The following is a 25,982-nucleotide window of genomic DNA, read 5'->3' as shown; positions in this document are numbered from 1 at the left end:
AAGATTTTTATATCACGTTTTTTAAGCAACACTTGTGCAAATGCAATGTAACATGTATATTATTACAGCCAATGTAATAGTGGGAATTAATACTTACTTTTATTGCAACGTTTTTTACCACTGCAGTGTCATTCTACGGTGTGTAACCATGGCAGGATTTGATTGTTTCTGCTCATACTGTAGCAATTGTAAGGCTCTCATTTAGGAAAGCAAGCTCCACTGAGAGAAATGAAGAGTACTTCTGTAGTAAAGTTTGGCAGCCTTGCATACTTACAACCTGTTTCATATCAAAACAGCATAATGGTGCAGATCCCCATGAAAGAATAACTGGGATTTCTCATTCCTTGGCAGGTAAAACTCTCAGTGGATCAGTGAGCTAGAGGAAATTTTATCCTCTGCTTCAGTCCCATCAGTTTGGGGCCTGTAAAGCTGGAATCAAATCCTTATTTGGGAGTAAAACTTGCCATTTGCACTACCTCCCAGTTATGCTGCTGAAGAAAACAAACATGCAGCAGCCTCCATTTGAACTTGATTGTGTCAGGGCTTGCTGGGGTGGGAGGGTGGAAGCATCACACAACTTTCGTTGCCCCCTCCGCCCATGATGCAGTGCTGATACTGTCATCAGATGTCTAACATGCCCTTATTTTCCTTGCTGCCACTGTCATCTCCTTGAGGCCAATAGAGAGAGGAGGAGGCAAGCCCAGAGAGGGAATTGGGAAGTGTCTGTGTAGCTCTTAGATAACCCTGCTGTCTGCTTTCAGTTCACACAGAGGCCAGTATGAAAGCCTGCAGGATCCAATCCCGGAGAGATCATATACTGAAGGACAGGATGGGGTCACTTGGTCAGCTGCAGATCAAAGTAGGGCAGCTCTTGCATCTCTTTTTCCCATGCTGAGCTGTGCACTTCTCAAATGCGGGCTGCAACCTGGGATGTTGTGTCCAGGGGTTGCCATAACCTCTGCTTGAACTTTTCAGTTTTACCCCACCTTGCAAAGGGGACTCATTCTCCTCTCTCCTCAGGAGAGCTCAGCTTACTCAGGCTGGGTTAGCTCCAGCCACGTTGTTTATTAGAAAACTGTTTGCTCCCAATATTTCCATGTGAATGCAGTTCATTTTCTCCACCCATATGGATGACTTCAGACTTTTTCTTATTAGGCCTCCGCTTTGTTGTTACATGACTGTGGTGGAGTTTTTCCCTTAGCCATCTGTCTTTTGGAGAAGCATTTTGAATATTGTCAGGTGTTCATGCTAGCAGGAGTTTCTCTGTGTATTCCTCAGAGTCTTTCCAATCAGTTCCTCTTCTGTTCGACCCAGAGCTGAGCAGCTGGTTGCAAAGCACTCCATCACCTTTGTTAATAAGCACATTTTACTCCCTCAGTAAAGGATGGACAACAGTGAGGATTTGAAAGAGATTAGCCTTTAACTGAGTTACAGGGGACTACAAATATCTTTGGTTTATGTGAAAGATTCAAAAGGTTTTTATCTTGAGACTATTAGCATTTTCTTTTAATGACTTTATTAAACAAACATACTTACATTCTTGTACCATCTTTCTCTCATTTTTTCCCCCGTAGTCCCTGGGATTCTCTTACGTAGTGGACTGCCAAAATTTATGTTTGTTACGAGGTAACACAATGGTTAACTAAGAGTTCTTGGTTTTTTTTCAGTAGAATTTTGTTTTGTTTTATTTGCTTTAATCACTCAGCTCACAAAACATGCATAACTGCAGAGGAAAAGCCACAAATCAGCACGCAGTATTAGGACATCCCTGGAGGTGTTCAAGAGGGGATTGGACGTGGCACATGGAGCCATGGTTTAGTCATGAGGTCTGTAGTGAGCAGGTTGGACTTGATGAACTTTGAGGTCTCTTCTAACCTTGATGATTCTGTGACTATTACTGTATTAATTATCTGTTTGAGTAGAGTGTCATGGATATCACTGCACTCAGGACAAACAAGCCCTCCCCAGCTTTACTTCTTTAAGGTTAATCCAAGGTGGAAAAAGCCAGTTAATGAAATAGCTCCCTGACGACCGATTTCAAGTGTCACAAGTAACTAACCTATTTGAATTATCTCTTTATTTGATCTCATTTTAAAAGTAAAAGGATGGTTGGAGCCCCAGAATAAAGGGGAAACCAAACCATCAGCCCCAGAACAAGAGGACACTGTCTCAAACAGTGATTTCTGGGCCACAAGAAAATAATTTACAAGTACAGTAAAGTTTGTTTCAGGCTCTTACCACTTCTCCAGTTACTACTTTCTCAAGGAAACGAAACTACTACTTTCAGAGCTCTGTCTCTCATTAACCCTACTATGAGACACAATGTACTTCATATTCTCCCTAAAATTAAAGGGAAGATCTAAGGCAGATAGTGTAATGCAGCTCAATATCACTAGGAGATGAAATGGTATATATGGCTACACAGGGAGAGTTTTAGCTGAATTTGGGTTTTGGTTCATAGTGCCCTGTAGTCCAATCAATGAAATTGCATCTTTAACTGGCCCAGCCCAGTGCCAAGTAATTCTCTTCCCCATTCTGTTATCTTTGCCTCATTTCCTAATGATTTCTCAAGTGTTCTGTTCAAATTAAAGTCTAATAGTATATTCTTTTCTCACATCTTTTTACAAAGCATGTTTGCAATATAAATCAATGCAATGAAACCTCTGGATAATGCAGGCACTATATATATATGTAGAGAGAGAGAGCTATTTTTAAGATCTAGCAATTGCTGTAGCAGTTTTTAAGTTCATTAAATTCAAGTAAAGAAGAAGAATGCAATTAAGGCTGGGGAGAGTGTTGGCTTTTATCTGTGTGTCTCACATATCTTCCATTTATTTGCTACTTCCTCCTTTTTTCCCCCATCCTAAATTCAATCAAGCACATCCTGTTGTGAATAGGACCACCAGAAGATTATATTTGAGTAGATCAGTAAAGAGTTGTGATTTCTCTTCTCCACGCAGGATTGATAGATTTAATTATTTTTTATATGCTGAAAGCATGAAAGAGAGGGGAACAGAGAACTATAAAATATTCAGTAGACAAGGCAACAGAAAAACGAGTTGCTAAGCTTGTGCAAGAGACTGAGTGGAGCAGACAAGTGGAATCAAACTATTTATTTATTTTTTTAATGAAATTTAAAATAGAGCAAAGAAGGCAATCACCACAGAAACCCAAAGGAGGAAAAAAATAACCAAGGTATCAGCAAACACAGTGTAAGGTTGTAGACAGGTGGGGGCTGGTCTCTTCTCCCAGGCAACCAGCACCAGAACAAAGGGACACAGTCTCAAGCTGCACCAGGGGAGGTTTAGGCTGGATGCTAGGAAGAAATGCTTCATAGAGAGAGTGATTGCCTATTGGGATGTGCTGCCTGGGGAGCTGGTGGAGTCACCATCATGGGAGAGAAGGAAGCCTGGAAAAGGGAGGAGCAGTGTGGAAAGTGGAAGATGGCAATGGGAGCAGATCATAGCCTGCAGGAAACAAGCAGGTTGTAGAAAAGGTTCCTTCTGTGTGCAAAATGCTCCTGTTCCATTTCATTTACAAAAAGTGGGTTTGCAAGAAATAGAAAAAAAGGGAAAAATATATAATTCCTCAATACTGTATTCCACCACAACACCATCCACAAGAGAGCACCAGGTAGGATGAAGAAATCTTAGGCAGACTGTTACCAGAACATTGGAATGGGCTGCCCAGGGAGGTGGTGGAGTCACCATGACTGGAGGTGTTTAGGAAGAGACTGGATGGGGTGCTTGGTGCCATGGTTTAGTTGATTAGATGATGTTGGGTGATGGGTTGGATGTGATGATCTCAAAGGTCTCTTTCAACCTGGTCTGGTCTGGTCTGGTCTATTCTATTCTATTCTATTCTATTCTATTCTATTCTATTCTATTCTATTCTATTCTATTCTATTCTCTCTAGGAAAACAGAAATACTTTGCAGTTGGCCCTTTAGCACCTGGAGATGTTTGAAAGCAGAATGCAGTGTCAGGCTGTTTATTTGGAGACCTTGTGTTCAGCTCACATGCTGCTTTCAGTATTATCATATTCTCAGCAGCTGTTGCCAATTCATTGAACTTTGCCACACATCCCATTATATGTACATTTTTCTTCAGTCTGATCCTCTGTGACCACCTGAAAAATATCTTAATAAATACATACATACATGCATATGTAAAAGTTAATAGTTTTCACTAAGGCAAGGTACAGCTTAAAAACCACTTTCAACTTGAAATGCCTCAGAAGCAAATGTATGAAAGTTTCCAAATGTAATCTTATGCCTGTTACAGCAATCTTGTAGGCTTTTGCAAAATTAGTTTAGAACACTTGGCTTTGGGCATCCTGTCTATGCAGAACATGTAGAATATGTATGGCCAACAGGGAATCTCTCAAAAGTTCTGTGAACTAAGCTCTCTGTAGTTTTGTAAATGGATGACTCTCCTATTCCAAGCACATCTCGGTCTTAAAGACAGCCTTGCACAAAGCAAAGCTCTAAGAGATACATTCATCATAGAATCAATAAGGCTGGAAAAGACCTCAGAGATCATCGAGTCCAACCTATCACCCAACACCTCATGACTACTAAACCATGGCACCAAGTGCCACATCCAATCCCCTCTTGAACACCTCCAGGGACAGTGACTCCACCACCTCCCCGGGCTGCACATTCCAAGGGCAAACTCCTCTCTCTGGGAAGAACTTTCTTCTCACCTCAAACCTAAACTCCCACTGTTGCAGCTTGAGGCTGTGTCCTCCACACAGCCCAGAGTACACATGAAGTACTGGATGTGTCCTGATCTCCTTCTTAATTTCTGTTGTGATGAGACAGGAAGGAGTTTGTAGCAGTATGATACTGTTGGTTGCTTTACTGTGTTTTGCTGTTTGAAATTAAGAAAAGATAGAAGCCACATTCTTTGATAAAGGAAAGAGATACTTCAATTTTATTCCTGCAAGTTGCCTTGCTCCCTGGATTTTTTTCCTCATAACATCACCTCTACCTTTGTCTGTTTTCCAGTGCTGTTGAATCACCTTTTCTCTGTGATGCTTTATGTGCTGGAACAGTATTTATGTACTTATTTCCACATGTCTCTAAAGCAAAAATGAAAATTACTGTGGTTAAAGCTGTCACATCAGCTACTGAAAATATGCACTTAGAAAATGAAAGGGTTCTACTTTATAAAGCAGATGTATGAAAATAATTTCCTTGTACATATCAGCTGAGACTTCAGTGCAGGGTAATACGTAAATAAGTCTGCTGATATCACTGGTGGAGACATGCTGCCTGGAACTGCTCAAGCCAGCAGACAGTAACAAGGGTGCCTCAGACTGTTGCAGCAACAGAATTCTGGACAGGGATAAGACTTACCTTGTTAGAAATACTTTCTTCATCAATTAAAGCAGATCTCAAAAGGTCAGAGAGAAAGCACCCAGCCCTAAGCAAGCTGGGGAAACATTTCATAGTTTCATAGTTTCATAGTTTCATAGTTTCATTCAGGGTTGGAAGGGACCACAAGGATCATCTAGTTCCAACCCCCCTGCCATGGGCAGGGACACCCCACACTAGATCAGGCTGGACAGAGCCTCAGCCAGCCTGCTCTTAAACACCCCCAGGGACGGGGCCTCGACCACCTCCCTGGACAACCCATTCCAGGGCTTCACCACTCTCATGGCGAAGAACCTCCTCCTCACATCCAGCCTGAATCTCCCCACCTCCAGCTTCATTCCATTCCCCCTAGTCCTATCACTACCTGAGATCCTGAGAAGTCCTTCCCCAGCCTTCCTCTAGGCCCCCTTCAGATACTGGAAGGCCACAATTAGGTCACCTCGGAGCCTTCTCTTCTGCAGACTGAACAGCCCCAACTCCTTCAGTCTGTCCTCATAGGAGAGGTGCTCCAGCCCTCTGATCATCCTCGTGGCCCTTCTCTGGACACGTTCCAGCACCTCCACATCCTTCTTGTACTAGGGGCTCCAGAACTGGACACAGTACTCCAGGTGGGGTCTCACCAGGGCTGAGTAGAGGGGGAGAATCACCTCCCTCGACCTGCTGGCCACACTTCTCCTGATGCAGCCCAGGATCTGATTGGCTTTGCGGGCTGCAAGTGCACACTGAGAGCTCATGTTGAGCTTTTTGTCCACCAGCACCCCCAAGTCTCTCTCCTCAGGGCTACTTTCCAGCCAGTCACTGCCCAGCCTGTATTTGTGCCTGGGATTGCCTCGACCCAGATGCAGGACCCTGCTCTTGCTCTTACTGAACTTCATGAGGTTGGCTTGTGCCCACCTCTCCACTGCATCATTCTCTGTGAGAAGCAAACCCTCCCCAGGGACAGTGCTGACCCTCAATTCCCCCAGTGTCAATCCATCTGCAAATAGTGATGCTGAAAGTTGCATTTCCCCAAGCAGCCTGGTCTAAACTGGAATTTTTCTCTTCTTTAGATGTAAAAGTTGACCATGTATAAATGTGCTAGGAAATGCTTTTTAGGAAACTCCCAAAAGAAAAGCATAGTTCAAGCCTTTGATGAATAACTGATCAAACTACAAGCTGAATATAACTTCCTCTTTACTAGCATCTAGTGTATATAAAATCAAACTGGTTTGATTCTGGTGCATTTTACCCATGTCACACACTAATTCATGCTTGATGCCAGTAAAAAGAGAACAAAACTGTCCAGTAAAAAGAGAACAAAACTGTAAACATTAGTGAAAGTCAGTGAAATGAAGACTGGGATATTAGGAAACTTAGTTATTTTGTGTCTTCTCCAGCATATTTGTGGGCAGGAACATTTTGTGCCTTTTACACCCTCTCAGCCCCGACAACACTATTGCCTCAATAGCTAGGAACCCCCTGTTTGAGGTTAAATTTTGGCAGGTCTGAGTTAGCCACAGTATTTAGCAAGATATAAAATATACCCCTGGTATATTTTCATATGCTCTGTTTGTTTCAAGAAAGTCAAGGGACAAGTTTGAACAAAGGGCATAACCAAGGCTAGAACATATTCTCCACTGTGGATAAGACACCACCTGTATCAAAGGACATGTGCCTTATCATGATTACCTCATATTGAAATACCAACACAAGTCTCAGAAAAGTAGTAATTAATTCCATTAACTGAGCCTGATGCCTGTGGATCGACACATCACAAGCTGGTCAAATCTGTGCTCACCACTTCAGCTTCTTACAAGAGCATCTGTTAGAGAGCATTTCCATGTTTACACCATCTCAGGCCACTGAGTTCTATCTGTGGAGTTGTTGCATTTGGTAAAAGAAGATGTAAGGTCATGTACCAGCCAACTGCAGGGTTAAACAGGGAACATAAAAATAACATGAATTTTTCTCTTCCTTTCTTTTCCTTACATCACTCCTCCACTAGGATCTATGTTGAGTATGAAGAGACAAATTTAGTACCACACATAAACACCTAAAATCATACTTTTAGGCTGGATGTTAGGAAGAAGTTCTTCATAGAAAGAGAGATTGGCCATTGGAATGGGCTGCCTGTGGTGGTGGTGGAGTCACCATCAGTGGAGGTGTTTAGGAAGAGACTGGATGGGGTGCTTGGTGCCATGGTTTAGTTGATTAGATGGTGTTGGGTGATGGGTTGGACTCAATCTCAAAGATCTCTTCCAACCTGGTCTCCTTCGCTCTTCTCTTCTCTTCTCTTCTCTCTCTTCTCTTCTCTTCTCTTCTCTTCTCTTCTCTTCTCTTCTCTTCTCTTCTCTTCTCTTCTCTTCTCTTCTCTTCTCTTCTCTTCTCTTCTCTTCTCTTCTCTTCTCTTCTCTTCTCTTCTCTTCTCTTCTCTTCTCTTCTCTTCTCTTCTCTTCTCTTCTCTTCTCTTCTCTTCTCTTCTCTTCTCTTCTCTTCTCTTCTCTTCTCTTCTCTTCTCTTCTCTTCTCTTCTCCTTCTAATCTTTTGTCCAAACAATGAATTATATTTTTCCTGGAAACTATATATTTATATTATTTTTTAACTAATAGCATTCAATTATTACTATTATTTGTATTTATTCTACATAAACCAAATATCTCTAACCTAATCATCTTTGTACTTGTATAAGTATTTGCTATTCCATATATATGCCTTTCTGAAATGCGTTTTAGAAGAGTGAGCATTTTCATGCCTCTCCAGTTGCATACCTAATAAAAAAGCATGCACATGGTAGATGCTGACAAGCCAAAGGAAGATTTGGATTCCTGAAAAACTGGACTGAGCACTTCTAGTAAATTGCATACATCACTGTACAGAGGTGACTCAGATAGGTGTTCACAGGAAAGTGGCTCCTTTGTTTGACAGGCAGTTAGTTTTATCTAGCTAGCTCACCACTGAAGGTGTACCTTCTGAATAGAATTAACATCAGCTCTCAAATAGTTAAAACACCACTCTAATCTGCTCAGAGTTCTGAGAAGGGGTGATTCCAAGAGTTAATGGTTCTAGCAGCAGCACAGAATTAGAAGGGCCATCACAAGTCCAGCCTTCCACTAAAACAGACTCAAAATAGTGTAGCCTTTTTCATAAACCTATCAAACTCCATCTTTTTATCACTGATAATCTCTTGGAAGGGTGTTTCAAAAGGTTGTTTAGTTCTTTGATGGCTAGAACAATCTTCATTTCACAGGTAAATTTATTAAGAGGAAGCGTATATCTAATTATTTTTTGACTCAGTGCACAAAAATCTTATCAGTCAGATATTTCATCACCCTTCTGATGCAGCTATAGGGCTATTAAATATCCACTTAGCCTGGATTTTCTTACATAAATAAAGATGGCTTTTTGAGGACTTAGGAAGAGGTATGTATAGCAATCCACCTGCAGAAGAAGTAATGTTATGCTCTCAGTATATGGTTTTTTGGGGGTGATAATTCTGTAAAATAATTAGGAGTCATTGAATATTTCATCACACTTCATAAGTAAGTACTGACACCAAAAGGCAATCCCTCTGGGTTATCAACAGAAATGCTTTTCCAGCACCAGGAGTGGGGCCAGTGCTGCCAATATTCATTAGTGCTAATGTGAGTGGTGAGATTTGTAGGTGGGCTTAATTTAACAATGTCATGGTCCTCAGCATGGGTACACAGATGTGGGCTTATTGTTTAAGTTTCCATCACAAGACACTATGAGAAGTAAGCCCTTCAGGGTATAAGTCATTTAGATTCTTCATATGTCTACTCAGGATGAAGTGATTGGCTCCCTAGAAGGACTTATGTTTCCTTATTGACCATAAAGGTAACCTTAGAAAGGAGTCATCTGATGTCAGGTGAGTGGAATAGTTACCTGGATGACTTCAAAGAAGGCAATTTCATCTAGATGTGAATTTAACTCTTCAGCCTGGTGTTCATGCTCCCTTTACACTCCCAGTCTAATAAATGGAAGGAACAGGCAATAATTCCACAGAAGGCTTGCCTCGAGCTCTGTAAGTGCAAATCATTCACCCTCAGTTAGAGAAAGAGCCTGTACAGGATGCCTATGTACCTCACCTAGCCACCTTAGTTTGTGGTCTGAAGCTGCAAGAGGTAAGTACAGGCCAGGAAATGTAAACATCTACCTGTTCTTTTTCCAAAGACAGCCAGCTAGCATACCTCTGTTGCTCAGGAATCTCTAGGTTCAAAAGTTTTCAATCAATGTGCTGAAATCACTGTATTGAAATAATACCACAAAGTGATTTACAAGATGGTGTTGTATTCACACACAGTAAGTCACAAAATACAGCGACTGAAACAGTTTTCAGCAGATCCAGCAGCTCTTGGAGCCACGCAAAAATGCCTCAGTATCATCCATTCGGCAAAGACTCCCAGAGATGAGGACTGCATTGCAGACAGCTCCTGAAAGGAGGTGGGGCAGTGGGAGGGTACATTTGTAACACAGATTATTCACAATGAATAATTCAGCTAGCTCTTTTTTACAACACACTTCCACCAGCTGGCTTTTGTGTGAGAACTTCAAAGTATTTGAGTCTGAATTGATTAAGCCTCTATACTACATTGATCTGGGCGTTAGAAAAAGTTGCTGTTCTCCAAAAAAGCAACAATATTTGAGCAAAGCAGGGCTGTACTGCCTCCTTTGACAAGTCCATGAGAGCATCTCTTTGAAAATTAGGACATTTTTATTGATCTCAGGTGCAGAAATATTTTCTTGTTGCCTCTTCTTGACAAGGAAAGTGCATGTTGAATCACAGAACTGCTGATACTGCCCTTAGAATAATATTACCTTACATCACTAAAACCTATCAGTTTTGTTGCTGGCTGCAGAGGTGGACATTTCACAGCTAATGAAAAAAGTTATGTGGAAGGAGAGGCCAAAAGTTATGTGGAAGGAGAGGCCAAAAGTTATGTATAAGGAGAGTCCAACCAGAGCAGTTTTCTTTCCCCTTGTCTTATTAAAGACCTTTGCTAGGACCTTTGCTAAAGACCTTTGCTGGCTCTGGCCAGCCTGATCTAGTGTGGGGTGCCCCTGCCCATGGCAGGGGGGTTGGAACTAGATGATTCTTGTGGTCCCTTCCAACCCTGACTGATACTATGATACTATGAAAAGAGAATCCCTTTTTATTTGGTTTCTTTGGGGTTTTTTTCCCCTTGGCACTACAATGCTCTAAGCAAGGCCTATACTGGTGCTAAATATTAGCAGCTGAGTTTCAAAGTGATGTATAAACCGAGTTCAAAGGCAGAAATAAATTTACATATGCATTACTAGCATAGTTTCTTTTATGACTGCAGTATTCCATACATTAATCTGAGGGCAGGGGAACTGCTCTCTCTGTGGCTTGTATTTTAAAAACAAACTAAAATAGAAAATCAATTTCTGCGGCCACAAATGAGACTTTGTGGAGACAGAACACATTAGGACTGAGGGCCCAGCAATTGCTTCTTATTTCTTACTTACTTATACTGCTTATTTATTCACCCTGCACTTGGAGATTTGGCTTTTCTTTCTCTTTTTCTTCTTATTTTTTTTTCCCTCTTTCTTTTGTCAAAGCAGCTGGGGCATTTTGTGATGTAGCTCAGTGGGTGCCTCACTATACTCCAAGAGAAACATTATTTTACCATTGTAGGAAAAGTATGTCTCATCCTCACTCATGTGAATAACTATCTAGCCAGATTTATCATCAGGGTGATAAAGAGCATTACCCATTTGCTTGGAGAAACATATCCCATTTCCACGTGAAAACCAAGGATATAAGAGATAATCAAGACAGAGTAGAGCTATAAAATGCTTAATTCAGTGTAGAGCAGCACTTTAAAATTTAGATACATGTGGAAGGTCCCAGATTCATACCTTTCCAAATGCAGAAGGTAGAGATGAGTGTCAGAGATTTCCACTGTTTTCTATCTGTCCCCAGAAAGAGTCTCCTATGTACTGGATTTTGAACTGCTGATTTCCACTGGAGCTGTGGCAAGTCATTCCACCACCAGAGGAGTAGTACACCTCTGGTTTGTTTTTCCTTGCAAAATTACAGTAACTGCAATTGAGGTTACAGTGGCAAATCCAAGACTTTTGTAAGGCAAAATGGAAGTGGAAGAAATACTTGGGGAAAATAGGTGAATATAATGTTTGAAGAATAAAAGTAAACACTCTGCACCTCAAAGGAGTTCCTTTTAAGCTTAGGAAAGGTTGATATTTCATTCTCACGAGACTTGTGCCATTCATGAAAGAGTACAAAAGAAACTAACATGTGCAGCAGAATCAGTTTGTTCCAATTCTAGCTGAGGACTGGCCTTGCTTCTGGTCGCATGGAATTAGGGAGTTCCTGAGAAGAGATTCTTCATCCAATGTGTTTGAAATTGTAACTTCTTTATGCTATCAAGTTTTTCATTGTTAGGGGCCAAAACCTCACCTTCCTGCCCTTTGATACAGAGGAAACCTCCTCAGAGATTTTGTACAGAGTATGCAGATTTTTGCTTGTGCCACAATGATTCCCAGGCTGTTCACATGCAGTCCTGGAAAGGAGGGAGTGCTCTTCCCATCTCCTCCAGGTATGTGGAAAAGAAAGGAAGATCCCAGTAATCACATCATGGATGCTGGGCCTTTGCCTCTATTTCCATCCCTTGCTAAGCCTCATTGCTCATATTGAGCACACGTTTTGAGGTCCAAAAAGAGCAAGAATACAGCAACCTGCCAGTAAGAGGGAAGTCTTCACTTCTCCAGGAATGAAAACAAACAATGATGTTCAATCTGATGTAGGCACCAGAAGTTAGGCCTTGGCATTTAGTGGAACTTCTCTGTCTGCATGTGATTTCCATGTGCTTCTTTCGTAGGCAGGACTACAGAATGTCTTAGGAAAGTGTTGAGAAAATCAAAAACTTCCCCATGCTGATGGTTCAGAAGACCTTAGGAGGGGTGAACAGCCTGAGGAAAAGGTTTGATTTCAAGAGAACGAAGACTGCAACTCCTTCCAGGCTCCTGGGCCAGATTTAAATACAAGTGGAAAAAAAAAGCCCAGCATGTGGTTGCACACCAAAGGTTAGTTCTCTGTAGTGGTGCCAAAAGTGGTTCTTAAATTACTTTAAATACAGAAGATTTAGTTCTCTTCTGCACTTCTGCTGTCACAAGGTTAGATCAGATAATGATAAAGATTCATCTACAGATCATACAAACATAATTTGTTCCATGTTCCATGTTTTGGTGTGTTTGTTTTTCCCCCTAAGGAATGCCATGCCATTAAAAATAGGCAAATTTGCAAAGTATTCACACTCTGTTGGGAAATTGAAAAATACAAGGAAGAGGAGCTGTGGGTGTACATAGACACAAACACAGTCTGTGCAGAGGCATTATCCAGTTATTAGCACTGCATGTTTTAACGGCATGCCCTCTTTCATCTGTGCTCTGTTCTCCCAGCTGTTAGCTTCACACTCAGTCCCAGCATTTCAAATCTCTGAAAAGAGATGTTAAACAGATGTTGCTGTTTTCCTCCAGGTCCAGCTTCTGTTCTGCTTATTACCTTTTCTGTAAATGTCCCAATTCAAAGCAAGCCTCTGAAAAGGTCTCCCTGTTAAGTTTCAATTTCCCACTAGCTAGCGGAGGCAGAAACAGAATATGCATCCCATTGCAAACAGAAGTGTGATAGCTTTCCCACAGCACTTCCTTCTCCTAAACCCAAAAGCTGCAAGACACCAGACTTCAAGCTATCTGAGGTCACATCTTGAAATGTTCAAAAGTGCAGTGGCACTTCTGAGCAGTTGTCTTTACTGGCAAGAGGAAGGATGTACCAGGCCAAGAAACCTTTCACAAACTCTCTGAAACCCTGCCGAAATAAAAAGGGGGAACCCTCTTACTTCAAAGGTGGAGGGGAGGAGAGACAAAGGTCTGCAAAATTTGGGGGTTGCACAGACCATGTTCTGATGGCTGCTCCAGGAATCTCCTCTGCTCTGATCCATGGCTTTCTGGCCTAATAGAACTGCTGTTTGTCAGAGGAGATTTTGTTATTTGAGTCAACTCTTGCCTTCAATGCAAATGCATTAAGGAAAAAAAATCACATCTCTTTCAAATGGAGAATTCAGCCCCATTTTTAGCTATCATCTGCTAGTAGCTATCCTATATGATGACTCATTACATTTATTCACTCTGAATTCATATCAAGAGAAAATAAGGGATTTTAAGGCTTTAAGAGGGAGGGAAATGATACACATATTCCAGAGGAGAACAGCTGTCAGGCAGGGGAAGTAAGGAATAATATTTTGATTCTCTTGTGAGGTGCTTCCTTCTATAAATACCACTGTTACATGGGTATAAATCAGGAGGACCATCATTCTGGTCAGACCCCAGGAGACATGAGCTCTGCTCACTAGAAATTAATCTCAATTAACTTACAGGACTCCTGGATAGGTTATAATGCTCGTCATGCACAGAGATAGGCCAACTGCTGCGGGCTGGTATTCTATCAGAAATGAGGGTAATTAATGGATTAACTGCTGCTAAAATTGTAGTTGAAGTCCAGCTTGCACACCAGAGGGTTCAATATTGCTCACTTACATTCCCCTGCAAGCTTCAATATCAGCTATTTTGCTCCACAGTTATTTCCCTTTCAGTTTAATGTTTCACCTTTTAATCAGGTGAAATACTGAGGTGAAGAGAAGGCACTACAATCTCATTCATAAGCATTTAACATCTTTTATTTGCAACAAATTGTGGATTTCAATATTATTTTTTCCCCCCCCCTAAATCTAGAGTGTACTCAGGGGGTGTGGGGAGTGCATTTTTTAATTTCATTAATAATAATAATAATAATGAACAACAAACCATGTTAGAAGAGACCTTCAAGATCATCGCGTCCAATCCATCAACCAATCCAACCCACCCAAAAAACTAAACCATGGCACCAAGCACCCCATCAAGTCAGAAAACAAAGAAAAAAAGTGCTTCTGAGCCATGTTTTATTCCCTGAGCTCTTTCACAATGGACTGTCACTCATAGAAATGATTGCAAAGGTCTTTACCACGAGAAGAGCTAGACCCAAACGCCAGACAGCGGTGGTGGGGATTTAGTTTAGAGGCAGGCTCTGTCCCACGGTGGAATCTGAAATGGGGGATCAGAAGCCATCAGCCTTCTTCTGTTTTCATCAGAAAAAATCCCAGAAAATTAAATAATAATAATAAATAAAGTGGAAGAAATCAGAGAAGACAGGCAAATGGTGCTTAAGACATATGTGTTGTCAGAAATGTTAAAAGCCCAAACTCATGCTGTTAAATATGAGAAGAAAGTAGAGTGATCAGTCTTGTGTTTAGTACTCTGGACACAGAGCTTTGGCAGCATAAAGGCTGTTTTGTTTTAAGGAAAAAAGACTCAATTTTAGATATCTGGTGGGGAGGCTGGGGGATGGGAACTGGAACAACTGTTCAAAGCAAAGAAATGAAAAAGGGAACAGCAGAGGAATTTCTCTCCGAGTTGCCTACTGAAGCAGTTTCGGGTTTAATTTTCGTGTCTGTTTTGCAATCCCTTGATAGTCAAAACTGGCTGACACAACACATGAGATATGCCAGTGCCAGTCCTCTGTATTTTGGGTTCCTGGAAACAGCACAAAGATCTGTGTTGACAAAAAAATTTACAGATGTGCCAGATTTTTTTATTTGGGGTGAGAAGCAGAGGTCCCTCAAAGAAGGAATGCTGCCCTGCCCGAGAGCAAGACTCTGAGATGGTGGTTGGGCTGTGCCCTGGGTCACACAGATAGAGGGCATCTCAGGGGTAAGCACCCAACATGTCTTGTGTGACCAGAGCAGGAACAGAGGGAGTCACTGGGATAAGCTGTCAAGTGCAGCACTGCTGTCACAGGCAGTCAACATATGTGAACAAAGCTCACAGTTATCTAAATAGCATTTAGAAACAGAGTAATTTTTAATTGTTTGAATAACAACTAGGAGGTTCCTTCACCTGCTTAAACTTCATACTGTATTAGCTTCACAAAATAAGGACTACAGCTGAGGATGTAAGACCTTAGATTTAAGCAACAAACACTGCTCAGCAGAGGCACTGTCTCTTGTTTATGTGTTAGTGATCTGTGTCAAAGCTTGTGCACTGAAATAAGAAAAAATGATTCTAATCTTAAGGTAATCTGGATGTATTCTGTTGAATCATATTCATCAATGTGTCCTGCAGATACATTAAATTCACTGAGAAATCGTTTCCCACTATCCAAAAAACCTAAAGGAATTGCTGGTTAGAGTCTGGAATCCTTTGCAGGGCGTCTTACTCAGAAGAAATTAAATCAACTTAATTTGCCAGCAAATAAACTCTAATGAAAGAAAGATGCCTTAAATTCCATCAGATTAGTGAGGAAACTTCTAAAAGTTTTATATGGCAATCCTTTTACACTGCTAAGGAAATCTGTCACACAGACAAATACATTGTGATGGGTTTGACTAAACCATTTACACAAAGATTATTTTCCTGCCTACAGAAGATGTGGTTTGTACCCAGAAGAGCAGTGCTGATTTTAAGTGACTGTTTTCCCCTATTAAACAAGGACACATTGAAAAAAAACCCAAAACCAGTAAAAATTTATCACAAAATACTTCTTTCAAGTGCTTCTTTCTTAGAGTGTTTATGTAAAGATCAATATTCAATGCAAAATTATTTACAGGCTAGAGCAAAAGTTAGTTATTATTATTAAAGTTGTAAGATGGTTTTTTCTCCCTGTTTCTGGTGTTCTCATGAGACCTTGCACATGGGCCTAGCAGTTAAAAATACCTTTAAGGGAAAACAGAGGAGAAACCCTCAAGCCCTTCTGTAATCCAGGCAGTAAAGAGAGTTAAGTGACAGATAACCAGCAATCCGCAGTCTCAAAGGTAGACTGTGTGTCAAAGTAAATGTCAGCACGTTCTGGATAAGGCCCACTTCTTCCAGCCCCAGACATTTCTGTTCACCCAGACTGAGTGTTTTGAGCAAATGTAGCAATCTTCTGAAGTGTATCTCGAAATCCAAGCGCTGAAGTACTCGCTTTGAAGCTAATGTTCTTACAGATTAAAGTACTTAAAAAGCTTGTTATTGCACAGGTGGAGAGATTGCTTTAGATACTAATATGCATCTGCAGTGTTGAAAGACGTCAGGAAGAAAAGTCTGAGACTTAGAGCATTCCTACATAGGCCTGACACAGGCAATAAAGCTGTAGAATGATGCACCTCTGACTGAGGAGCAAAGAAAATCAAGATCAAACATAGCTGGCTTCTGATGGTCTCAGTGGAGGCTGAGTATTTCAGCTGGTGGCAGACAAGTATTATCTGAATGCTTATATTCTTTCTTAAAATACAAACATGACTTTGACTAATATTATGCAAAAAAGATTCCTCATTAACTCATTTTCATCTCAGAAAGAGTAATTGGCCAGTGGAATAGGCTGCCCAGGGAGGTGATGGAGTCGCCGTCCCTGGAGGTGTTCAAAAAAGGATTGGATGTGCACTTGAAGCCATGGTTTAGTTGTCAGGAGGTGTTAGGTATTAGGTAACAGGTTGGACTTGATCTCAGGGCTTTTCCAGCCTGGTTGATTCTATGAATCTATGATTACAAATAAAATCTAAAGAGTTATCAACACCTGAAAGTTTTGCTACTCTTCTTTCTAGGTAGCTTGAGAAACTAACAAAAAACAGACTCAACATGGTAGGTGACAGAATATATTGATATTACTTTTTAACATTATTGCTGACACATAGAACAAAACCCAAGTCATTAATTCAATCATTCATATTTTTTAATTAATCCTATCATCAGTTTCAGCAGCTACAGGTATAATTTCTTTTTCCTAGTTGAGGTTGATGTTTATGCTTACTAGTACACCAAATCCATGCATGAGATATCTTCTACTCATAAAAGGCCTCACTGAATAGAATCATAGAATCATAGAATTGTTAGGGTTGGAAGGGATCTCAAAGATCAGCCAGTTCCAACCCCCCTGCCATGGGCAGGGACACCTCACACTACATCAAGTTGCTCACAGCCACATCCAGCTTGGCCTTAAAAACCTCCAGGGATGAGGCTTCCACCACCTCCCCGGGCAACCTGTTCCAGTGTCTCACCCCAGGCAACCTGTTCCAATGTCTCATCTCCCTCATGGGGAACAACTTCTTCCTAACATCCAATCTGAATCTACCCATTTCTAGTTTTGTTCCATTGCCCCTAGTCCTATCACTCCCTGACACTTTAAAAAGTCCTTCCCCAGCTTTCTGGTAGCCCCGCTTAAGATACTGGAAGGCCACAATTAGGTCTCCTCAGAGCCTTCTCCAGACTGAATAGCCCAAACTCCCTCAGTCTGTCCTCATAGGAGAGGTGCTTCTTGACAAATAAGGAGAGGAATACCTCTTGCCAAACAAAAATTGATCTTATAGATTGAGTGCAGTCAGTGTAATTCAGTGCATAAGGTGTGTTCATAATATGGTCAGTGATGCAAAGAGTGCAAAAAAAGTAGATTTACAGAAGTATCTGCAAAACCTTACAGTGCTGGGAAATGGAGACATTCTGTGTGCAGATTTGTCAGTAGTCACTCTGTCCTGCTATTAAAAGAAGAAAAAAATCTTTCTGTATGACATAGACAGAGTTACCATGCTACATCAATCAGCTAAATAATCCTAACATTTATTTGTGCGTAAAGAGAGGATATTTGGCTAGGAGCTGAAACATACAACATCAAGTCCCATCTCCAGCATTGGTCTGTTGAGATAAGCCAAGTAATGTATTTGTGACTGTACTTCCTATTCTCTGCCAATGCCACCATTTTGTACTAACTAGGACAGACTTCACTCAGTGAACACCTACCAAGAGCCTCCTCCACTTGACTCTTCCCAGTGCTGCAGACAAAATAGTAGCTTTGAGCGTAAGATTCATCTGTGCAGGAGACATATCTTTCAAATTGGTAAATTACACCTTTGAAGTTGTTGTTTCTTTTGAAAGGTTACAGATGCCTGGATGAAATATAAATGGTGGACATCTAATATTAGGTGAGAGGAATGAGGCTCCATTGGGTCCTGCAATACCTAGTGACCCAGTTCAGAAAAAGTAGCTCTCCAGAGCAAAACACTTGTCACTGAGTCCAACATACAGGCTGAAGGTGGAAAATGGTTCTCAAACCACCTCCCCAGGGAGATGGTTGAATCCCCATCCCTGGAAGTGTGTAAAAGACACGGACATGTGGTGTTGAGGGGCATGGTTCAGGTAGTGATAGGACTAGGGGGAATGGAATGAAGCTGGAGGTGGGGAGATTCAGGCTAGATGTGAGGAGGAGGTTCTTCGCCATGAGAGTGGTGAAGCCCTGGAATGGGTTGTCCAGGGAGGTGGTCAAGGCCCCGTCCCTGGAGGTGTTTAAGAGCAGGCTGGATGAGGCTCTGGCCAGCCTGATCTAGTGTGGGGTGTCCCTGCCCATGGCAGGGGGGTTGGAACTAGATGATCCTTGTGGTCCCTTCCAACCCTGAATGAAACTATGAAACTATGAAACTATGAAACTATGGTTTATCACCAGACTTGGTAGAGTTAGAGAATGGCTGGACTTGATCTTAAAGGTCTTTTCCAACTGAAACAATCCTATGACACTGTGATTTCTTCCACCATAAACCATTTTGTCTTTATTTTGTTCAGCCTGCGTGGCATCTTCCATGTTGCAGATCCACAAACTCACCTAATTTGGATGAATTTGCTTTCTCAAGAGTTGGTGTCAGGGAGAAGCATTTGAAGATCACTCTTCAAATGACTCATATTATCCCATGACTTTCTGCACTCTTTGATGCTTTTGGTCAGACTCAGCATCTTAAGTTCTCTGCTTGCAGCAATATAAAGGACATGAACTTGATCTTTTATTGTCTATCACTCAGCACAGTCTAATATGCCTGTGTGGGATTCATCTGTCTTTCAATCATTGTTTTCCTTTGTTACTTTTAACTTACATTATGCCACCCCAGCTGCGTCTGGGAAGATTTTTCATCCTCTCAAAGACTTATTTGTGAGTTTCTTCCTTCTGTATCATGTTATGGGGCTGGTAAAATTCAGATTTGCTGTCCTTTTGGTTGTTTTTTTTTTTTCCTTAGGCCCATAATTCCAAAAGTGACTGAAAGGGTTCCACATTGCTTATGAAATCAGTGAGGTACTGCATTAAAAATGTATATATATAAAATGTAAAAATCAAGCCCTTGTTTCCAAAACAGGACAATTACACTTTTTGGTTGTTTGTTTGAGAGGGTTTATTTGGCTTGGTTTGGTTTCTTTCTTTGTGTTTTTTTTTGGTGGTGGATATCTTCATGGCCTTGCCACAACTGATCCCTAGTTAAAGGTATGAAATTGCTGGATTCCTGAAGTTGTTGGGATTGTTTGTGATGCTATCAACATTTTAAGGTTAAACAGCGAACTCTAGATTCAAGTTGTGGCAGGAATGGTACAAGAAGGATTGATTTTCATGGGTGGTGAGGTTGGGGGCTTTTTTAAGCCCTCTTCAAGTCTGCACGTAGCCTGCACTGCTAGAACTGCAGCCCAGGGCAGTGTCAGTGAGGCAATCAACATCTTATCTGGGTAACTTTCATTTCCTGTTGAAAGAGGTTGCTGAGGTATGCACTGAATCTACATCTCCCCCCACAAACTACTCTTTGCTATCTCCCCAGTGATCTTCATTCCCACAGCAGAGGAAGAAGGCTGGGCCTCCTCATACTGCTGCAAACATCTTCCTCTTCAATGCCAACTGCTTTGATTCCATGACAGCGTGAGGTTGGAGGGACTCCGGACATCCCATATCAATTCAGGATCCTACCAAAGGACTCCACCAGCTTCTTTGGCACCAGGATATGGCCTTCATGACACAAAACAGCAAAGGAATTTGCTGTTTTTGTTCACTTTTCCTTAGGAATTTCATTTCACAGTTTAAGGGAACTGTCTTGAACTGTTTGCTGCAGTCCACCAAAATCCATGGCCTCCATAATGAAAGTAATGACATGTGATATGGATGTAACTTTGTTCTTAATACCACAAAATAACTGTTATGATGTTCAGCCACTTCTAGTCTTCCTTCCCCCTACTTGCTAGTGAGATTAAATGTCAATTTGATGGCAGGCATTTTATTTCTGAATGGTATAAAATTGCATTTTGTTTTTAGCTTGAGCTAAAATCAGGTTTATATACAGTAAGAATAAGTTAATATGAGGTTAAATTTCCCTGCATGGGCTTTTAGACACCCTTGTTTGCTTGGGTGTTTGTCCCTTTTGGGTACTGCAGACTAGATTATTAATTTGCCCTCCCTGAAGCAATGCAGCAAACTCAGCAGGATTGTTTTCTCTAAGTCACTTAGAAAGGGTTGGGTGAGTTGGGCAACCAGCTACTATTCAAGTAGGACTGGAAAGTAGCAGAACAATAAATTTAGATACCTATCTGAGACCAAATTCATTATTAGTGATACCATCAAGTCCTCTGCTCTGCATTCCAGTAGGGGTGAGAGACATCAGACCCGACATAATACAGCAAATTTTCTACATTAATTAACACATGCAAAAAGTTGTGAAGCAAACACATGAATTTTTTTTCTTTCTCACTCATCTCCCACGTCTCCTAGCAAAGCCAAGTAACAAAATCTTTGAAAAGAAAGAAAATAAAGTGACCTACCAACTCTCCTCACCCCACCGAACCCATGTCACTTCCAAACTCAGAGGTAGGGTCTGAATGTACTGAGAAAGCTACATTGTTCACCAGGAATTCTGACTTCTTCCAAGGAGATTAACTCAGTAGCTCAGTTTGCTGCTGGAAAATTGTGTCCAAGCTGGATATGGCTGGATATGGCAGAGTTTTTAATTACAACATTGACGCTGTTAATGCTATGCTGCATCTTTACCTTAGTTGCAGTTTGTGGACTGATTTTACAGGTGGTTAATTCATTTCCAGGTTCTGTCATTTGCAATTATCACAGCTGAAACTGTAAGTCTCCCCTGGAAATGGCAAAATGGTAACAGAGCATTGCCTTGAACTGTAGTCTGCACAGAGGTGGAAATTTTCCACATTCCCATTGATTTCAACAGACACCATACAGAGAGAGCAGGCATGCCCGGGGTACAGTACCCTTGTGTACAGCTGAGCTTTGCAAAAGTTACTCCTTACTGCTTTTGCCTTCTTGCATGAATGCTTTTACAGAAATTATTCACAATTATCATTAATTCACAGGCTACAGCTGAATAGACTTGGAGGGCACAAGGGACCATTTTGGTCATGTTTCCTGCTTAATAGAGACCATAGGACCTCCCTCAGTAATTCCCGATTTGTATCCAGATCTGATTTATTAAGGGGACTTTGTCAACAGACTGTTCCTCATTGCTGCACTCTTTGTGAGCAGTCTGATTCCAAAGTGCAGATTTTACTGCTTAAATTATATATAATCACAGACTGGTTTGGGTTGGAAAGGACCTTTAAAGATCATCAAGTCCAGCCTCCCCTTTAATGGGCAGGGACATACTTCATTAGATGCTCGAAGCCCCATCCAACTTGACTTTGAACACTTTCAGTGATGGGGCAGCCACATCATAGACTATTTCTTCCTTATATCCAGTCTAAATCAATCTTCTTTAAGTCTATTAGTTTTGACTGGTTAATTAAGTGTGCAACATGCTATGGTTCCCTTCTCTTGGAAGCATGAGTCAGGTGAGTAACCACTCAAGGAAAATATGCAAAATGCAATTTAATACTACACCAGGATCCTCAGCTGATATCAGTCAGAGAAATCATACTCAAGTCAATCACTGCACCATTATGCATCACCTGAGAATCTGTCCCTCAGGAAGCAGAAATGATATGATATGGATTCCATGATGATAATCAGGAAGCACATAAAGTTTGTAACTTCACAACTCAGCTGAATTATTTTATTTCATTAAGATTTGTAGTAGCAGAACAAATGACACTTGCTTATTAATAGAATGTGACATTCAGAGTATTTAAAGTGGCTAAAACATAACTGACTTTGTATTCAAACACTGAGGAAATTAAGACAGTGACAAAGAGCCATAACTTCCTGGTTTGGCTTCAGCTTTGATTTTGCTTAAAGCACAAATGGCAAAAGATGTTACGTATCAAATAATATTTTCTTGATGTCACTGACTGAAAGGATTTGCTGTTTGCACACTATTAAAGGATTTGCTGCTTACGTTGTGATTTTTGCTTCTGACTGGATCAAGAGTAGCCTGATAGACAAGGCATTGTGAGTCCAACATAAAAAGTGGAGGTTTATCATCATCTCAAATGAGCTATGAAATTTTCTCAGTATTTGCTAGGTACTTGGCCATCCAAACTCTTCAGTTTCTGACACTTTTACTGACTCCATGTGTAGCTTTCTGCAATCAACAACATTACTCTGCATCAGCCAACACGTTTATAAAGACAATGGTGCCATGCTGAGGCATTAATTGGTCAGTGTTGTTCTGGTGCAAGAGCACATCCTTATTACCACACCCTTCAAAGAGTAAAGGTCCAGAATTCCCCCACTTAGATTGTCTGTCACTTCAGAAAGTATCTAATAAGGAAAACCAAATAGAGCTACACTTTATTTCATTGATTATTTAGGTGTGTCTGAATCATGAACTGTTTTGGAGGCAGAAGCAACCTACTGTTCCTGCTTGGAGAAAGCGGCATAACAGGGCAGAGCTCTTGGAATGTCTCTGCACATTATAACACACAATCACACATCACACAATCACAATCTCAGTGCTGACATTAATGCTTCATTCTTTGCAGCATTATGTATGATTCCACAAACTCTGAACCTCTAAGGCTTTGTGTACACTCTGCCTCAAGACTGGTTCTTGAAAACAGAAAATGAATTTTCAAACCTTAGCAACTCCATTTACAGAACATGCTGCTATTCCCAGGAGATCAGGCATTTATTTGTTGAGTTGTTGTGTTGTCTCTTCTAAAAGTCTGTCTTTTAAACAATTTCTTTTTTACTTGGAGCTTAACATTCCTGGAGATTGGCATCATGAAAACAACAAAATTAATCTTTCTCCTTTCCTCCTATATATGACAGTACAGATTTTAATGTAATGGGATTTCTGTAACCTGCTTTTGAACATCTTCCTAATGTACAGGTAACTCCCATTGCCCCTAATTCAGCAGATTTCACAAGCTTCCACAGCCCTGGCAATATTTGATTTCCATAGAGCACAGCAGGCTGTACAAATGGCCTTGTCATTTTTGCCCAGATGTAGCAAGTGATCTTTTAGTTTGTGCAATTTGCACTACTCAGCCACCTGAGGTTTCAGGTTTACTTCACTACTGGGTATTAAAAGACTGAGGTACCTCAGCCTATAGTGACTTTCTCCTGCATTGCTCAAGCCTGGTGCAGAGTATTTACTTCCTGAATTCTGCATGTGAAACCTGCTCACATGCCTCCAGACCATAACTCAGGTCAACTTCCTTAACAGTCCTCTCGCTCATGGCAAAAATGTGTTGCTTGCTTGTCTATGCTTGTACGTACATGCAATACCTGAGGTAATTAGCCAGTCACAGAATAACAGAAAATAGGGCTCCAAGGGGTGCCACAAGGCAGCTTCATGGCATCTCATTCATTCAGAGCTGACTTTTGTCCTGAAGACCCCATTGTGCCCTGAGCAGAGAATCCCCCATTGGCCCTGGATAGCCCCAACTCTGCTGCACTGTCCTGATTGCGTAGAAAATGTCAGGAATGAGGGCTGAGGAAATCCTCTAAAAAAGTCAAGGATCTGGAAAAAATGTGTATGTTTTTAGATAACAGCTACCTGACCATCTCAGTAGTAAGATCTAGCTTGTCTTAATCCACCTCTTGCAAGCACTCTACTGATAAACGCCTTTTAAAGGTAGCTGTTACTGGGAGGGAAATGTTAACTAAGTAAACTCTGCATTGCCTGCAGTGACATTTTCAATGAAGCTGAAAAAATGAACAAGGAAATCAATCCAAGCTGCCTTGGCTGTATTACATGAGAATACAAGGGGGGTGGGGGAGAAGAAAATAAAACCACAAAACCAAACCAAAAAAACAATATTGAGTATAACTGGGGGAGAAATACCTTTTTTTGCCAACATGGAAGACTTCAGACTAGAAGATGTAATTTGCTGCACAAGAAATGTTTTGCTTTGTTTTGTTTTTCAAGGTATCCCTTTAAATTAAATTAAATTTAACAATCATGAAAATGCTTCCTTCAAAACTGAGGTTTCTTGTGCCCTCCTTGAATTGAAACACAGCAGGAAATGCTGTTGTTCTTTTAGAAACCTTTTTGTTGTTGTTTAATTTTCTCTCTTTCATCTCCCGTTTGTATGCAAACCTGCTCAACCTGCATGGTTTTGGTAGCTATTAAAAAGTATTCAGCAGACAGTATTATTTTTCCTCCTTCAGCTTGAACTGATTACCCAAGTATTTTGGCACTAAACACGAAGAGATGATTTCTATCACGTCAAAATGCAACAGAATTTCTTGGTCTTTTTACTTCTTTGAAGGAGTTTAATGGAAAAGAAAAAAATAGTAGAGAGCTTGGAAATTCCCTCAAGGGTAGTGCTATATAATAATAAATTAAAGCATTTTCCCTCGTTTTTCTGCTTTTGGACTGTCTTCTGACTGTTCTGTATGAGAATAAATGTGTTTCCTGCAGTCATTGTGCCCCTCTACTCTGCACTGGTTAGGTCACACCTTGAGTTTTGTGTCCAGTTCTGGGCCCCTCAGTTTAAGAAGGACATTGAGACACTTGAGCATGTCCAGAGAAGGGCAACAAGGCTGGGGAGAGGCCTTGAGCACAGCCCTGTGAGGAGAGGCTGAGGGAGCTGGGGTTGTTTAGCCTCAAGAAGAGGAGGCTCAGGGGAGACCTTATTGCTCTCTACAACCATCTGAAAGGTGGTTGTGGCCAGGAAGGGGTTGATCTCTTCTCTCAGGCAACCAGCTCCAGAACAAGAGGACACAGTCTCAAGCTGTGCCAGGGGAAGTTTAGGGTGGAAGCGAGGAGAAAGTTCTTCACAGAGAGAGTTGTTGGCCACTGGAATGTTCTGCCCAGGGAGGTGGTGGAGTCACCAACCCTGGAGGTGTTCAAGAGGGGATTGGACGTGGCACTTGGTGCCATGGTTTAATCATGAGGGCTGGTGACAGGTTGGACTTGATGATCTTTGAGGTCTCTTCCATCCTTGGTGATTCTGTGATTCACTGATTCTGTGATATTTGCAGAGTGGGAAAAAAAATTAAAGCTCCATTAAAAATAAAGAACTGCTTCTGTTTTGCCAGCGAAAGTGTCCCTGTGTATTTTGTGGGCATTTTGTGAGGCAGTTTTAAGACCCTGAAAAAATTCTGCAGGGTTTGGGTAAAAAGGAGGGGGAAAAAAATAATCAAATCCTATTAATTTATTTATGAGTCTTCAGTGACAAATAACCAGAGGACTTTATTTTTTTTGTCTAAATATTCCACAAGGCATAAAATACCTCATACTTATCTGCAGTTTTCTTCTGAGAAAATAAAGTTGCACAGGACCTGTTTTCTTCCCTTGAGTAATGAGAGATAATTTATTATGGCATTAGGTTTTGATTGCATTCACCTCCAGCTCTTACAG

The sequence above is a fragment of the Melanerpes formicivorus genome, unplaced genomic scaffold, assembly GCF_026170545.1.
Source record: "Melanerpes formicivorus ecotype bairdi unplaced genomic scaffold, bMelFor1.0.p_v2 SCAF_131, whole genome shotgun sequence".
NCBI classification, from domain to species: Eukaryota; Metazoa; Chordata; class Aves; order Piciformes; family Picidae; genus Melanerpes; species Melanerpes formicivorus.
Note: the sequence above shows the minus strand (reverse complement) of the source record.